At 41.3% G+C, this 18522-nt stretch overlaps 1 pseudogene; it reads left to right on the top strand.

The window, feature by feature from the left end:
* The first annotated feature begins 6568 nt into the window (after positions 1 to 6568).
* On the top strand, positions 6569 to 9033 carry LOC105710602 (vesicle-associated membrane protein-associated protein A-like; annotated as a pseudogene).
* The last annotated feature ends 9489 nt before the right edge of the window (positions 9034 to 18522 follow it).

Genomic DNA, 18522 nt, shown 5'->3' with positions numbered 1-18522 from the left:
CTACTTGTATATCTCTGCACCAATTCCACACTATCTTAATTATCATAGCTTTATAATATCTCAGAATCTGGTATAGCAAAACCTTCCAAGATTTCTTTTTCAAAAATGTATCGGGTTCTGAAACTTTTTGTATTTCCACATGAATTTTATGATCATCTTGAATTATTCCAAAACTGTTGAGATTTGAACTGTAATGCCATTAAATCTATAAGTAAATTTTGGAGAAATTAACAACTTTATTGAATTGGCATATTCCTCCAAATAGGAAATCTTTATTAATATCTCTCAGTTTATTTTTATACATTGATTTTGGATCTAGAAACACCCTCAATTCATGTTAATTCTAATAATTTATCTGTAGATTCCTAAAAATTTCTGTTTATACAACCATATTATAGAAGAACAATGACAGATTCATTTCTTCCTTTTCAATACTTATAACTTTTATTTCTTATTTTGTGCCATATTGTCTAGGCCCTCCAGATCAAAGTTGAATGGAAACGGTCATAGTAAGCGTCCTCATCTAGTTCTTAATCTTAAAAAGAATACTTTTAAGATTTTACCTTTATGTATGATATTTGCTGCAGGATTTTAATATATATTCCCTTTCAGATTAAGATATTTTACTCCAATTCTAGTTTACTAAAAATTGTTTTAATTATTAAATGTTAAACTTATATACTGGTATAATCTCCACTTGATCATAGTATATTATTCTCTTCAATTATTATTGGATTTTGCCTTCAAATAGTTCTTTAAGGATTTTTTGCATTGATTTTCATGTGTGAAATTGGCCTGTGATTTACCTTTCTCATCTATGGTCCTTGTAAAGTTTTAGAATCTAAGTTGTACTAGTTTCTTTTGTTTGTTTGTTTGTTTTATGTATGTATCTTATTGCAGTTTAGGGTCTGTGAGCTGGGGATGTCCCCTCTTTTCCTATTCTCTGGAGGCTTGTGTAAAAGTATAACTTTATCTTTTTTGTGTGTTTATTAGAACTTGCTGCAGAAGCCATCAGAGACTAGAGTTTTCTTTATTGGATTTTTTTTTTGTTTGGTTTTTTAAGAGAGACGGAGTCTTGCTCTGTTGCCGAGGCTGGAATGAAGTGTCGTGATTTCAGCTCACTGCAACCTCTGCCCCCTGGGTTCAAGCAATTTTCCTACCTCAGCCTCCCAATATTGGATGATTTTTAAACTATTAATTCAATTTGTGATTTCACGACTATTCACGTTTTCTGTTTCTTTTTGAGTCAGTTATACTGTCCCCATTTAACATAAATCATTAAAATACATACACAGAAAGTAGTTCATAATATCTCCATTCTCAGTTAATTTTCTGAAGAATATATAGTGGTGTCCCTTTGTTCTTTTTTTTTTTTTTTGAGTCTCGTTCTGTCTCCCAGGCAATGGTGCAATCTTGGTTCACTGCAACCTCTACCTCCTGGGTTCAAGCGATTCTCCTGCCTCAGGCTCACCAATAGCTGGGATTACAGGCGCCCGCCATCGTGCATGGCGAATTTTTGTATTTTTAGCAAAGACGGGATTTTGCGATTTTGGCCAGGTTGGTCTCGAACTTCTGAACTCAAGCTGGGATTATAGGCATGAGCCACCATCACGCCTATAATGTCCCTTTTTTTCATTCCTCATATTACTTATTTGTGCCTTTCTTGTTCTTCATCAGTCTCAGCTGTGGCTTGTCAATTTTATTAGCCAAGGGTAACCAACTCTTACTGTTTACTAATCTTCTAGATTGTATATGTCTTTCATAAATTGTCTTTCATAAGTTGTCACTTATCTTTACTAATTCCTTACTGTTGCTTTCTTTGAATTTGATTTGCTATTCTTTTCATTTTTAGGTCTATTAGATGGAAATGATAGTGGCATCATCTGTTCTCTCATGGGTTGAGAAGAGATGAAGTCCTGCCCAGCATGAACTCTCATTAGAAGTTGTACTAAAGGAATTCAGATGCCATTTATTTTTAGGTTTAGAATGGAACACAGTTGTCCCGCTACAGTTTAGGAGTCTGGTTGTTGATAACTGCTATTGTAAGAACATTTTGAAACTAAGAATTAAGAAACTTGGGACTTAAGGGGAAAAATATGACTAGAGAGCCAAGAGAGAAAGCACATCTATAAAAACCCCACTAACTAGTCACGTATTCACTAAACCAAAACAACAGACACGGCACCTTCAAGGGCAATCTCAATGACGTCTTACATTTTTCAGCTAGTAATAATGAAATTGCATCATTGGTTTCCAGTGAGCATTTCTTGTTCTATAGAAACCTTTCTTTTCAATTTCAGTAGAAGACTTGTAAATTCATTTTGTGTGTGTGTGTGTGTGTGTATTTATAGATATGCACACTAAGCAGTCTCTTTGCCTGAGTCTCATACTTCTCTCAATGCCCTAAGCGTCTCCGTATTTAATGTTCAGGAATTATTAAGTTCACCCTTCAACAATCGTTCTTATATTGATCACTCCAGAGATACGATTGGAATACATTTATAAGCCCTTCTTGCCTGCCTGCCCACCTTTGCTTCCTTTCTTCTTTCCTCCCACAAAGACGTATTCACTGCCTCCTACTTACTTTTCGGGCATTGTTCAAAGAATACAGCAATGAACGAAACAGAAAAAAATGCCAGCTCTTATGCAGCTTGTAAATCTAGTGGGAGTAGACAAACAGTAACCAAGGGACATAAATAAAATATAAATGTCAGATGGTAGTAGGTACTATGGAGAAACATAAATCCGGTAAAGGGAACAGAGAGTGCCAGGGAGTGGAAAATGGAAGGGAGGGAAGTTAATAATTTAGATAGTGTACCCAAGGAAGATCTCACTGGGAAGGTGACATTTCATAAAGACTTGAAGGAGAATGAGGAAGGAGCCATGTGACTCTGGGGAGGCCCAGGTGAAGAACATCCCAGGCAAGGAGAATGAGTACCCGTGCCAGGCCCTAAGTCCTTGTAGGCCACGGTAAAGCTTTTAGTTTAAGGAAAGTGGGAAGCCAAGGGAAGATTATAAGCAGACAAGTGACATGATATGTGATATGGCTTATTCTCCAAGAACATTACTCTATTGTGTTGATAATTTTTGTATTTTAGTAGATGGGGTTTCACCACGTTGGCCAGACTGGTCCCGAACTCGTGACCTCAAGTAATCTGCCAGCGTTGGCCTCCCAAAGTACTGGGATTATAGGCATGAGCCACTGTGCCCAGCCTATTTTTATTTTTATTTTTTGAGACAAGGTCTCTGTCACCCAGGCTGGAATGCAGTGGCATGATCACAGCTCACTGAAGCCTTGACATCCTAGGGCTCAATCGATCCTCCCACCTCAGCCTCCCAAGTAGCTGGAACTACAGGTGTGTGCCACCACACCTGGTTAATTTTTGTATTTTTTTGTAGTGATGGGGTTTCGCCATACTGCTCAGGCTGGTTTTGGACTCCTGGGCTCAAGCCATCCACCCACCTTGGTGCCACAAAGTGATGGGATTACAGGCATGAGTCACTGCACCCTGCTGAGATACATGTTTTGAAAAGAGATGAGACAGGATTTATTGACAGATCAGATAAGGAACATAGAACAAATATGAGGTCCAGGATTGCTCCATAATTTTTGGCCTGAACAACTAGAAGAGTGATGTACTATTTATAGAAAGGCAGGAAGCTGCAGAAAGAGTTGGTTTGGAAGAGCAGATCAGGAGTTCAGTATGAGATACATTAAATTTGAGAAGTGTGTAAGGCAAGCAAATGAGGCAACTGGATATCTGAGTTAAAATCGAGGTGCAAGGTAGGCTGTCATTATTAATCTGGGTATTATAAGCATATAGATGTTTTGTAAGACTTTATCATGAAAAATATCCTTTCCTTCTTCATCACTGACTTTATCTCACAATTTTCCCTTTTTCTGATTAACCCAGCTAAGAATGGCTTTGATCTCCTAAAGATAAATTTCTTCCATTTGGACTAACGAGATAGTTCAAACATTCTCACTGAACTAGGATTTTCCAAAAACTAAAATTACCTCTAAAAATAGAAGTATAAATTTAAAGAGTAAAACATAGCAAGACAGACATGTGATTGTTAATCATCTTCAGAGCCATGACAAACCCAAGTCAATAGCATCTGGAGCAAGAAGTTAGAAACACTGAACCCTTAGGCTCGTGTGGTGCCATCTCTCTAATTTGAACTTAATGTCAGGTCCTGCTAAACCTAAATGTTGCTTTTCTATTTTACTTCAAGAGGAGCCTTTACAGTCTCTCATGAAAGTTACTCAACAGTTTTTGTGCCAATTCCCTTTCTGTGGTCTCTAATGGCCAAGGCCGCTGATTCAGCTGTGGGGTTGAAAAAGCCTTCGGTTCTTCTCGCTCACCATTTGCACTGTAACTCCTGCTCTTAGCTTCCTCTAAATAAACACTTTCAGATAAAACTCTCTGCCATTCTGTAATTCTCTTTCCTGATACTGGCCAAATTAGAAAGTCAAAAGACTGAAGTACTTTCCACTTTGCTCACCTACTTAATGAGGCAGTGTGGATAGTCTTCCAATCAGGAGTCAAATTTGAAAAAATGTCAATATAATATGTTTTATTCTTTCTTCTCTATGTCAGTATTCTGTTTGCCTCTCTACTCATCTCTCTATCCTTCCACTTATCTATTAATGCGTCCCTCTCTCTACTCATCTATTTCATAACCCATGGTTTTCCAACTGCGTTTATTTGGTCTTCTCACATGAAGAAGATGAAGGAAGAAAAAATCCGAATTTATATAGCCTAGGCCCAATGGACATAAACAGAAAACTTACCTATTTCTACCCTTTTTCCCTCTCATGTGCTCCTCTCCCCTTTCGGATCCTGATCCTTAGCATGTCCATTCCGGTCCTGTGTCCTGTGTCACGTAGAATGTTCTCACATTCTAGTCATGGCCACTGGCAGCTTCATAGAATTTACTGATTTCTCTCTTTACCCAAAACTGTACCCCCAAACCCACTTCTTAGGACTTACGACTTTGCAGTTAGTGAAGTCTTTCATGCAATCTTTAGTAAAGAAGTTGAGAAACTCTGGAATCCTGTTTTAATGTTGGGTGTTCCAATTTCCTCATTCTCAAAACCTTTCCATGATAAGTTTCCCCTTTCCTCCTTTTGTCCCATTTATGGGTAACAGTGTCATTCATCATGCCAAGGCTAGTCCCTCCCCCTGTGTCCTTGAGCCCGCACCTACTCACCTCTCCTGAGATTTTACCTCCTGCCTCTTCTGAGACTTTCTTGCATCTCGTATACCTCCTTCTTGGCTAGCTCCTTTCCTCCGGTCTTCAACACATTCAGGCATCTCGAACTGTAACAGATAGTTTAGCTTCTCTGTTGCTTCCTGCCAGGATCACCATTGCTGCCACTCACATTCCCTGTTTCTTCAACTTGGCCACCACCTTTTCCCTCCTTAGCATTTTGCAGTTTGACTCATATCCTCACCACTGTCCTGACTTCTCCCTTACAGATTATCTGGGACCAAGCGCAATGGCCTTTTCTTGAGCCTTATTATTTTCAACTGTTCTCTGCAGCATTTTAACACAAAGTAAAGTTTGACAAAGGAGCTGTTGACAGTTGAAGTGGGTTTTTGGTAAAGAGCAGCCACTAGTTGGAGAAGACTTTGTTTACTTACCTTGATCTTGTCCTACTCTTATAGGTCAAGAAACTGGACTTTGCCCATACATCCAGAGATGAAAATACTCTTGTAACATGGTTTTGCTGTGTGTCCCCACCCAAATCTCATCTCAAATTGTAATCCCCATGTGTCAAGTCCAGGACTTAGTGGGGAGTGACTGGATCATGGGGATGGTCTCCCCCCATACTGTTCTCATGATAGTGAGTTCTCATGAGATCTGATGGTTTTATAAGTGGCAATTTACACTCCTCTCTCGTGCCTGCCACCATGTAAGACATACCTCTTCTCCCTTCCACCATAAATGTAAGTTTCCTGAGACCCTCCCAGCGATGCAGAACTGTGAGTCAATTAAACCTCTTTCCTTTAAAAATTACCCAGTCTCGGGTATTTCTTTATAGTAGTGTGAGAACGGACTCATATACCTCAGATATATGACGACACTCATTGAACTCCCAAGTGGTATGGAGAGCCACATTTTTAACATAATAGTAGGCAAAATTTCTTTCCTGGTCTTCAGCAGGAAAAGCATCCAGCCAAGCTTGATTATTGTCACCATGTGCCTTGTGAGTGTTAGCTGCAATGTGCTGCAATAGAATAGAAAGGCCATGAAATTAACTAGATCTAGACTTGAATCTGACTCCCTATCGTAGGCTAGTTGTTTAATTTTGGAGACTTATTTAGCCTGATTAGCCCTCAGTTTCTGTACCTGTAAAAAATAAGTATATTACCTATTTGGTAATATTGTAAAACTTATCAGTATGTCATAGCAGTATCACATAAAAGGGACCTAGTGTCATTACCATCATCACCAACAGACATTTGAACATTCAGATGTGACAGACATAGGAGCTGATTAGGTTACAAACTGTGACCAGTGTGCCGTCCTTGTGCATATGAAGTCCTCGGTGTTGTGGGGGATGGCAGAGACGAGCAGCCAAACGCACCGTAGGAATATGCATGGAAGTATGTCAAAGGTATTGTGTGTGCACAGAAGAAGTACTGTTTATCTGCTTAGGGGTTTCCTCTCATCTTTGTTGGATTGGACCAACTCATGGCATTTTCCACACCTCAGGTTCAATGTCACACTTTCCTTGACGCATTTTGTTGCCATGTGGCTTTGCAGTTGCCATTTTGTAGCATTCATCACAGAGGTAATTACTTACTAATGTGTGTTTCAGACTCATAATCTCATGGAGCCAAGTACTATCTCTGCCACGTTCCTTGCTGTATCCTCACACCTAGTGCAGTGCCTGGCACGTGGCAGGGTTTAAGACATATTTATGTAGCTGAATTGAGAACTATAAGGCCTTTGGTGGGGTTGCATGAGGGTATAGTTGAGAAAGTGAAAAGACTCTAGGAATGAGATAACGAAGAGCCTTTTTTGCTAGAAAGAGTTTGGACTTTTAATAGCGAAGAATGGTGAACCATTGAAAGATTTTATTTTATTTATTTTTTTGAGACAGGGTCTGGCTCTGTCACCCAGGCTGGAGTACAGTGGTATGATCACAGCTCACTGTAGCCTCAACCTACTGGGCTCAAGTGATCCTCCCACATCAGCCTCTGGTGTAGCTGGGGCTACAAGCTTGTACCACCACACCTAGCTAATTTTTTAAAAAGTTTTTGTAGAAATAGGGTCTCACTATGTTGCCCAGGCTGGTCTTGAACTCATGGGCTCATGCAATCCTCCCTTGGCCTCCCAAAGTGCTGGAATTACAAGCATAAGCCACTCCCTCAGCCTATTGAGAGATGTTAAGCAAGGGATATAGTCAGGCTGGAACTTAGAAAGTTTACTCTGGCAGCAGTGTAGTATATTATCGGGTGTGTGTGACGGGGTGCAGGGATGAGAGACATGCAAAAGTTTCGTTAGGAGTCCCTTGCTCACCACCAGGTGAGAAATCACGAGGACTCAAATGAAAGCAATACCAGTGGGGATGGAGCAAGCTGTTCGAAGGTCAGAATTAATGTGACTTACTGAACAAGTAGTTGTGAGACGTAAGGAAGAATTCTAGGTCGACTTCCAAGTTTCTACCTTGTAGGATGGATGTTGGAACCCATTGTACTTGAAAGATGAGCTTTGGTATCAGACAGCTGGGATGTGACATCAGGCATCATTCACCTTAGTTTTTCCATCAGTAATGAAAATTTCAATAGCTCCTTTGGGAGTAGGTGTGGAATGTCTGTCACTGAGCAGAGACAACACTTCAGTTGTCCATGTGTTAGCCAATTGAGCCTCGACTAAAAGAATAAAAATAGATTTAATGAGGAAGACAGGGAACTTGGATTTGTAAACTTTAAGTTTCAGATGTCTTTGTGATACTTACCTTTTGAATACACAATAAAAGATCTTAAAACTAAAACGGGTGCTAAAAGCATTGTAAGAGACCGTCACGTGGGGCGCCGATCGCAGCGCGCGTGGCCACGGCGGCTGGTGTGGGGTTGAGTCGGTTGTGAGACCCGGAGCTGCTGACCCAGCGGGTGGCCCACCGAACCCGCGACACAGCGGCAGGCGTCAGGGATCGGAAGCGGCGAGCCTGGCCCGGTTCTAGAGCTCGGCCCGCGGGCACCGCCGTCGTTCCCCGCCCCCAGCCGGCAAACCCTGCCGCGGGCGCGCCCCGCTCTGCGCTGTCTCTCCGGTGGCGTCCGCCTCCGGGGCCGTGGCGAAGCACGAGCAGATCTCGGTCCTCGACCCGCCCACAGACCTCAAATTCAAAGGCCCCTCCACAGATGCAGTCACTACAAATCTTCAATTGGGAAATCCATCGGCTAGAAAAGTGTGTTTCAAAGTGAAGACTACAGCACCTCGCCGGTACTGTGTGAGGCCCAACAGTGGAATTACTGACCCAGGGTCAACTGTGACTGTTTCAGTAATGCTTCAGCCCTTTGACTGTGATCCAAATGAAAAAAGCAAACACAAGTTTATGGTACAGACAGTTTTTGCTCCACCAAACACTTCAGATATGGACGCTGTGTGGAAAGAGGCAAAACCTGATGAATTGATGGATTCCAAATTGAGATGTGTATTTGAAATGCCAAATGAAAAGATAAATTGGATGACATGGAACCTAGCAAAGCTGTTCCACTGAATGCGTCTGAACAAGATGGACCTATGCCAAAACCACACAGTGTTTCACTTCATGATACTGAAACAAGGAAAGTAATGGAAGAGTGTAAAAGACTTCAGGGAGAAATGATGAAGCTACCAGAAGAGAATCGACACCTGAGAGATGAAGGTTTAAGGCTCAGAAAGGTGGCACATTCGGATAAACCTGGATCAACCTCAACTGCATCCTTCAGAGATAATGTCACCAGTCCTCTTCCATCACTTCTTGTTGTAATTGCAGCCGTTTTCATTGGATTCTTTCATGGGAAATTCATCTTGTAGAGTGAAGCATACAGAGTGCTATTTCTTTTTTTTCCCTCTTGACTAGAAAAAGATTTGTTCACCGACCATTTCATTGGTAGTATGGCCCGCGGTGACCATTTTTTTGCGTGTACAGCGTCATATAGGCTTTGCCTTTAAAGATCTCTTACTGTTAGAAAACACAATAAAAACAAACTGTTCGGCTACTGGACAGATTGTATATTACCAGATCATCACTAGCAGATGGCAGTTGCACATTCAATCCTTTATGAAATTCATAAATAATTGTTCTTTCTCCGTGGGTTTTTTTTTTTTTTTTTTGAGACGGAGTTTCGCTCTTGTTACCCAGGCTGGAGTACAATGGCGCGATCTCGGCTCACCGCAACCTCCGCCTCCTGGGTTCAGGCAATTCTCCTGCCTCAGCCTCCGGAGTAGCTGGGATTACAGGCATGTGCCACCATGCCCAGCTAATTTTTTGTATTTTTAGTAGAGACGGGGTTTCACCACGTTGACCGGGATGGTCTCGATCTCTTGACCTCGTGATCCACCCGCCTCTGCCTCCCAAAGTGCTGGGATTACAGGCGTGAGCCACCGCGCCCAGCTCTCAGTGGTTGAGTTCAAGAATTGTTCAGAGTCTTGTAAATGTTATTTTAATAATCCCTTTAAATTTTATCTGTTGCTGTTACCTCTTGAAATATGATTTATTTAAATTGCTAATCCCAGTCATTCAGGAAATGCCAAGAGGTATTCCGTGGGGAAATGGTGCCTCTTACAGTGTAAATTTTTTCCTCCTTTACCTTTGCTAATATCATGGTAGAATTTTTCTTATCCCTTGTGAGGCAGTTGTTGACTGAGTTTTTCGTCCTTACAATCCTGTCCCATGGTATTTAACATAAAAAAAAATAAAACTGTTAACAGATAAAAAAATAAAAATAAAAAAAGCATTGTAAACTTCTATAGTTCTTGTAAGAGATTTTTTCATAAAGAAGCCATGTATCCCTGCCTTCCCCCCGGTCACCCCATAGACTTTTGGAACCTGTTACAGACAGAACGAGTTGAAACATGTTTGCTCTGTGGACCATTAGAAAGAGCATAGACTTTGGAATCAAATCTGACAGAGGTGGAGTGTCTACCTTTGACTCAGATTTCTCATTAAAGGATGGAAATGATGGTTGGTATCACTCAGGATGGTGCGTGATTAAGATACCTCGCAGTGGAATACCTACCGGTGGCTTTGAATCATATAGTCACTCAGTAAATGTACGTTTCTTTCCCTCACAGTTCCAAATCACAACAAAAATATTATTTAAGAAAAATTTTAAAGAGCCACTTAAATGCCAGTGGACCGACCTGCAGTCAGCACACATGCTTTCAGCCAAAACTCCGCTTCCTAAAACTGTGCTGCTCGATAAAAAGGGTTTATAATTATACATGTCGACCAAAGGTAATATATGAAATATATGCCAACTCAGCAACATTTGGGGCAAACTAGAATACTAAAATAAAAATGCATGTTAGACTTTAAATTCAATATGAAGGGTTAAGATGAAAAACGTAATTCAGTTATTTCTCAGTTATCCAGAAAATAGGTGGTCACGGTGCCTCACAACTCCCCAGCACTTCGCATAGTTAAGATTAGAGAGGAAAATCTGTATTAATTTGTCTTGGTACTAGTTTGCTTTGGTGTGCTTTTCTAGCAGGGCAAGAGGAAAAGAATAATTGTCTTTAAAAGCCTCCAACCTTTTAATTTATAAAGTTGAGAACTGTTACCAATATTTAATCTTTAGCAATCAGCTTCTCTCTTAACAAAGGGATTGGCTACTTGTTCATGAACTTTTTACGAGCTTAAATTCCTATGATAAAAGTCAAATTGAACAATAAATGCTACTAAAGGATATAATTTTTATTAAAGAGACAAAAATTTAAAAATATTTTATAGGCTGGGCACAGTGGCTCACGCCTGTAATCCCAGCACTTTGGGAGGCTGAGGCAGGTGGATCATGGGGTCAGGAGATCAACACCAGCCTGGCCAACATGGTGAAAACCCATCTCTACTAAAATACAATAAATTAGACGGGTGTGGTGGTGCGCGCCTGTAGTCCCAGATACTCTGGAAGCTGAGGCAGGAGAATCGCTTGAACCTGGGAGGCAGAGGTTGCAGTGAGCTGAAATCGCACCACTGTACTCTAGGCTGGCGATAGTGAAGCCTCCATCTCAAAAAAATCCAGAGTCAGTGAACTCTGGTATTTTCACTGAAGTCTACTATAAGCAAGCATTTTGGAGCATCTCACCAATAAATTAGGTTATGGTGAGAATTAGAATTCTTTTCTTCAGAGGAGGAATTCCAGGCAGAATTTGGCATTTCCTCTGTCAAATTAGTCTGATTCCAAAGCCCATGCTCTATCTAATACATCACAGGTTAAATCTGTTTAAACATGTTCTCTTTGAAAAAGGTTTCAAAAGTCTGCACAGATGTGTGTGTGTGTCTGTGTAATGGGATGGAAGCCCATGAAATCAAAATAGTTCTTTTTATGAACAGATGAAATTCAGTAACCTTGAGGAAAAGAAATAGTATTTTTCAAAAGTTTAAGCTTAAAAAATAGATGTAGATTATGCTTTCTGTGAAAAGACATTCTTGGTTGACAGTGGGATAAATTGGCCTAATTTTCTTGCTCTCGTTAGTAGCGTGATACTTTGGATGCCATTTTATGAACTGACATGATCCTGACATAAGAGAATAGATCTGAGTTAATGAAAGATTCTCTAAAACTAAGGCTGGTAATTTTATTACAAGTGATTGATTTAGAGGAGGTATCAGAAATGGATGATACAACTTTATGATATTAACAACTATAGTTGAATGACTTTAGTGTAATTAGAAGAGTCAATATATTACATCACTATGATCTCAGTCTTTCTACATCTCAGTTCACTTTCTTTATAACCAGATGATGACTTTTGGTTGGCCTGGGACCTTCCTGGTTTTAACACTGCAAGTTTCCCTCTGTCCCAGCCAAATAGGGATGGCTAGTCACCCTATACATAATCCTAGATATAAAGTAGTCAATGGCTGGGCATGGTGGCTCATGCCTGTAATCCCAGCACTATGGGAGGCTGAAGAGGAAGGATGGCTTGAGCCTAGAGTTTAAGACCAGCCTGGGCAACATGGTGAGAATCTGTCTCTACAAAAAATGAAAAATTAGCCGAGCATGGTGGTCTGCACCTATTGTCCCAGCTACTCAGGAGGCTGAAGTGGGAGGATTGTTTGAATCCAGGAGCCTGAGTTTGCAGTGAGCTTTGATAGTGCTACTAAACTCTTGCCTGGGGGACAGAAGAAGACTTATCTCTAAATAAACAAATAAATAAATAAATAGATAAAGTAGTCGATCCCTCCTTAAAAGCAATTAGAATATTACCCCAAAACTCTTTTCTTTTGTAAAGAATGACATGCAGTGTTCTTTTGAGTGAGGGAGAGGTATTAAAATATTTGTCATTTGAATTTAGTGAAGTATATCAAAATAGATGATACAACATTTTCTTTTCACATCTAAGTATTCTTGATGTTGAATGGGGCAACACTGTATTTATCTGTGTCTCCCTCCCCTGACCATTGTTTTTATGACCTGCTTTTCTTGTCAGGTATAGCCCCAGGATGTAGACTGAACAAAGCAACCAAGATGGGCAGGTCCTTGAACTGCTTGTTCACAGAATGAGAAAACCAACATCATAGGCAGTTAGTCTTTAATTCTCTGCAAGGCTTGCTGCACCTCATTAAACCTGAGACCCCGTAGGCAACAAGCTTAGACCAGGCACTACAGGGATCTCAATTTGGCAAGAAAGTGGCCAAATCACTCTTGCTGGTGAATTCCAACTTCTCAGATAAGACTCTTGTCCCCTGCATGTTTACTCTGTGTTCAGCAGCAATTCCAGGTTACTTTGCTGCGGAGCAAGTCCTTGGTAGGCGTTCTATTCAACCCAGTAGCCGCTGGAAGTCACAGTGAGGTTTATGGTTCAGTACTGCTGGTTTACCCTGTTCTTTCCAGCTGTTGGAGTAGCCGCAAGGGGCAAAAGTTGACCAGGTCACTTCTACTCCACCTGCTTCTGTTGTTGTTTCTTTTAAATCCTCTTAAGTCACTTGTAAGTGTGAACTTTGCAAGCGTGTCCTGGCTAAAGAACAACCTCAGAGGCAGCTGCAGCTTGTTCAAAAAGATGGGCTGCTGGGAATTACAGGCTCTCCTGATTTCTGTTCACAAACTCTCGCTAATCTGGCAACCAGGTGGTTAATGCCAGTGTTGATGGCATGGACTCGCAAGTGTGTTTCTTTGCCCAAAGGCTGCAGGGGTCAGCAGCTGGAAGCACTGAAGTCTGAATTTCTCACATCCAGGTATATGTGGGGAAGTCAGAAAGTTCTCCTTCTTTCCACTTAAAATGCTGAAGAAGAGATAAACTTTAGAAATGGGCTAGCCAGAATCACAGAAGCTGCCCATGAGCCCAAAGAGTTCGCAGTAATGGTCTGTTGCTGTGATACAAATGGCCATTTTATAGTGAAAACTGGAATAATGTTGTAGTAATAAGCAAGGACAGTGGAGCCAGTCTGCCTGGGTTCAGTCCCTGGTCCCCTTCACTTAGTGTGACCTCAGACGAGGTACTGATCTCCCTCTGTACTTCAGTTTTTCCATCTGTAAAATAGGAACAACAAGAATATATACCTCAGAAGGTTATTTGAAGACAAATGAATTAATATTTGTAAAGTACATAGAACAGTACCTGATACAAAATAAGAGCTGTATATTTTTTAGTTAGTATTACAGTAACAAACCTAGCAATTCATCAGATAACCTGATATGGGTCTCAGTTCTCGATATAACATCTGTAAGGTTTACCGTTATTATTATTATTTAAGACATGGTCTCATTCTGTTACCCAGGCTGGAGTGCAGTGGCACAGTCACAGCTCACTGTAGCCTCGACTTCCTGGACTCAGTTGATTCTCCCAGCTCAACCTCTTAGGTAGCTGGGTCTACACGCCCATGCTGCTACTCCCAGAAAATTTTTTGCATTTATTTTTTGTAGAGACAGGGTCTTGCTGTGTTGCCCAGGCTTGCCTTGAACTCCTGGGCTCAAATGATCCTCCTCCCTCAGCCTCCCAAAGTGCTAAAATTGTAGGCATGAGCCATGCTGCCAGTCTTGATCATCACTGCTAATATTTGTGATCTGCCTACTATGGGCCCAGTGCTAAATAAATATTTGACACATATTATCTCATTTATATTTTATAAAAAGCAATGGAGTTGATATTATCATTATCTCTGTTCTACAGTGGAGAAAACTGAGGCTCAGCCAGGCTGATTATGATGCCCAACATCACCAGTTGGTAAGTGACAGGAAAGTGTGCTCTGGAGAGAAAGCCAAGGTTGTGGCTGGAGAACTTTTGCTAGTGCTTTAGAGCTTATCAAAATAACAAAATATTTATTTACATAGAGGACCCTTCAAAGAGATTAAGGTGTTACTCATGGATCCATGGATACCCATAACCATCTCAGAGAAGCTAGGACTAGAGATGGATTTAGCTAGAAAAGAGCAGTAGAGAATTATTGTATCTAATGGTGTGAATACTTATGATATACATGGGAGACCCACAACGTTTTTGAGACTATTGTATCAGCAGTAACACTGCCATCTTAGACTGGAAAACATAGGAGAAAATGAGGGAAACCTGTCTGACTTTCAAAATTCAACAAGCAGGAAAGAGGCTGATAAAACTACTCAGCAGAAAACATGTGCTGCCCTTCAAGAAAACGAAAGAACAACTTTGAAGGTGTAGCCTTGGGCCAATAGGGTAGAGCCTTCAGCCACAGAGGATTATTCCCAGGTCTTGAAACCTAGTATCATTTGCCACGTTGAATGTTAAAATTGCTTGGGACCAGCAATTCCTCTCTCCTTTTTTTTTTAATTTTTTCTTTTTTGAGATGAACATCTATAACGGTTGTTCTATGCCTATCTCACCACTGTACTTTAGAATCCAGCAACTTAATGGAGAGAAATTTTGCCCCAGGATGAATGATACCCAGAGTTTCAACCATGTTTAGCTTAGGTAACTTAGATGATGAGTTTTGGGACTTTTGAGCTGATGATGCTTGGATGATGTTTTGAATGTGAGTTGGTGCTTTAATGGGTTAAGAATCTGGAAGATGTTAAGATGGGGATCAATTTATTTTGCATGTGGGATATGAACGTGAACTTTCAGGAATGTCTATGGTAGACTGAAAAGAGTTCCTCAAAGATACCAGGTCTTAATCCCTGGAAGCTATGAAGGTTACCTTTTGCGGCAAAAGAAACAAACATTGCAGATACACTTAAACTAAAGATCTTGAGGTGGTGAGATGATCCTGTACCCTCCGGGGGACCCTAAATGCAATTGTATATAATATTGTAAGACAAAAGCAGAGAGGGATTTGCACACAGATAAAGAGGGGCCGGTGACATGATCATGGAAGCAGAGATAGGAAGGATGTGATGACAAGGAAGCTGAGGAATGCTGGCAGTCACCTGAAGCTGGAAGGGGCGAGGAACTGACTCACCTCTAGAGCCTCCAGAGGAACACGGCCCTGCTGACACCTTAATTTCAGGCCAATTATACTGATTTCATTCTGGCCTTCAGAACTGTGGCAAAGTAAATTTCTGTTGTTTTAAGCCATCGAGTTAGTAATAATTTGTTATAGCAATCATGGTCAACAAATACTTACTGCTAATAATGGCAATTAACTTGTGGATTGCTGCCTTTTTAATATATCACCTAATAATGTATCAAATTGCTGTATTCAGTTGCTGCCTTTTAAATATATTATCCAATAATGCAGATATTAAGTAAATCTTCCTACATCTGCCCAGTTGTGTCTACATAGGAAACTATACTCAATATGAGAGGCAAATCTTTTATTCTACACTAAGAGCAGTGGTTCCCAGACTTAGCTGAATGATGCAATCACTGGGGGACATGAAAAATCCCAATGCACAGCTACAGTCCAAACCAATGAAATCAGGATCTCTGGAGGTAGGACCCAGCCATCTGTACTTTTAAAAATTCCCAGGTAATCTCAAAGTGCAGCCATGTGTGGGAACCACTGACTGACGAGAAAGCACAAATATCTCTCTATTCATGCTTGGACCTCTGCCTCTAACCCTGGGCATGAATTTTCAACAGCCTGCTAAGTGTCCATACCTGGTCGCCTCTGTGGCACCTCAAACCGAATGTATCAGAAACTAAACTCATTCCTTTCTCCCTGCAAACCTGCTCTTCCTCTTGTGAACCCAGTGCACACAGCGGCCCCTTCAGCTTCTCTGTCACATTGGGGGTCATCTTGTGACCGCCTTACTCCACGTTTCCCACTCTGCCCCATCCCCAGACACAGATACTTCTGATTATTCTGCGGACCGTGGTGCCCCACAGAGGGACCTTCAAAGGCTTTGGGGAGGCTTCAGAGGATAGAGTGGAGGGGAATAAGTGGACTCAAAGTTGGAGCCTCCCCCACCTTTACATAGAACTGTTGGGTTTTTTGTTTGTTTGCTTTTAAGTATCTAGGCCATGTGTGGTAGCTCATGCCTATAATCCCAGCACTTTGGAAGGCCGAAGTGGTAGAATCGGTTGAGCCCAGGGGTTCAAGACCAGCCTGGGCAATGTAGTGAGGCCCCATCTCTACTAAAAATTTTAAAATTAGCTGGGTGTTGTGGCACATGTCTGCAGTCCCAGCTACTCTGGAGGGTGAGGTAAGAGGATCACTTGAGTCTGGGAGGTTGAGACTGCAGTGAGCTGTGATCGCGCCACTGCGCTCCAGCCTAGGCAACAGAATGAGACTCTGTCTACCCCTAAAGAAACCAAAACGAATTAGTATATTAAGGATCTAAGAAAGATTTCATTTGAAAAATGATTTCAGCTGTTTAAAAAATAGAAAGAACAATACACCAGTATAGCTACACTACCCACCCTGAGTTTCAAACAGAAGACAGAGATGTTTTCATGGGGGCCGGAACACAGGGAGCTGCTGGGAGAAAGCAACTTTATTGCTTACTGTGTCTGCTCAAAATGGCAGCACGGAAGCTGTGGGTGGAGGCCCAGGCACGGAAACCATTGCTGCGAGAAATCTGAAGGGGCAGGCAGGCCACCTCTTCAGAAACAGAAGAGAAATACCTCGCTGCAAAAATAGGAGGTATTTCTTTTCACACATGGGTAAATCGAGATTCTGAGAGTTTAAGACACGTGTCTACTGCACACAGTGAGTAAGTGGGGGCTTCTAGATTTCATTCGGGATCTTATCCCCAAAGCCCTCAGACTTAAAGTCTTAGTTTTGTCTTTCTATTTTCATCTTATCTAGTGGTTTTTCAAACTTTGGTGTGTTTAAGAATCACCTGGATTATCTGTTAAAGATTCTAATTGTTAGGTCTAGCTTCTGGGAGTTAATATAGCAGGTCTGGACTGGGATGCTTTTTTATAACAAGCATCCCAGGGGATTCTTCTGTAAGCAGGCTACAGACCACACTCTGGAAAACCTGGTCCAGGTTTTTTGTGGGGTTTGTATGTGTGGGAGATGCCCTTGGCCCCAGTAATTTGTTGAAATAGTTGGAGACACTCAATTGCTTACTCCCAGTCCCCAACCTCCTACTTTCCAGAGAGAGACTTTTGGGTTTAGGGTGGTTACAGGGTTGGGGGAGTGGGCTTTTCTCTGGGAGAGAGGGCTTCTGTGGCAAGACTCTTCCAGAGACAGGAGCAACTGACCTTCTCATGAGAAACACCTGGTTCCTTCTCGACCCTTCCAAAATTCCACTGATCCCAATTTCTGTAGAGAGTTGGTGAAAAGGACTCACTTCCAGGGTTGAATTTTGCAACCAGAATGGCCAAATGTTGTGGTGGCTGTTGGCTTTGCCCCCTTTTTGGCCTGCCTGAGAGAGAGAGCATTAAAACTCACTTATCTGTTGATCTGCCTCTCAGCTGCAGGATGCCTTCTGCTACCGGGCTCATAATGGCAGCTTTGAAGTCCAGCACAAGTGTGAATTTATTGTTTTGTAAAGACCAGATTCCTGAACAGGTCATAAATTACCTTGTTAGACAAAGGCTTCTGGGGAAATGTAATGTGTTGAAATCCTTCAGTGGGTGATTATCCTAACACATTGCTGGCAGAGCAAATAACTGGCACACAGACACCAAAATCCAGCAGCTGCCAAACTCCGGAGCAGTGCAGCCAGGCTAGGCTTTGAAATCTTAGTTAAACATTTCTCCGAGGTGAGAAAGAGAGAGAATAGCATTAAAAAAAAAAAGTTGGCCTCCCATTCCTGATCTTGTTTAGGAATATTCTGCTTTTAGAATCCATTGATGTATAGCTAATTAAAAATAAAAAATAAAAAAATAAAGAAGTATAGCTAATTACCATTATTTAGATTTTGGTGGCATAATTCTCTTTGGTTGCAAGCAGGTTCCTTCTCACTGCGGATTCATCATCTTTTCTGGGCTCACACC

This window comes from Aotus nancymaae, unplaced genomic scaffold (assembly GCF_030222135.1).
Source record: "Aotus nancymaae isolate 86718 unplaced genomic scaffold, 86718_ANA_hifiasm-v0.15.2.pri h1tg000041l, whole genome shotgun sequence".
Taxonomy (NCBI): domain Eukaryota; kingdom Metazoa; phylum Chordata; class Mammalia; order Primates; family Aotidae; genus Aotus; species Aotus nancymaae.
This window is presented reverse-complemented; position numbering and strand designations above follow the sequence as displayed.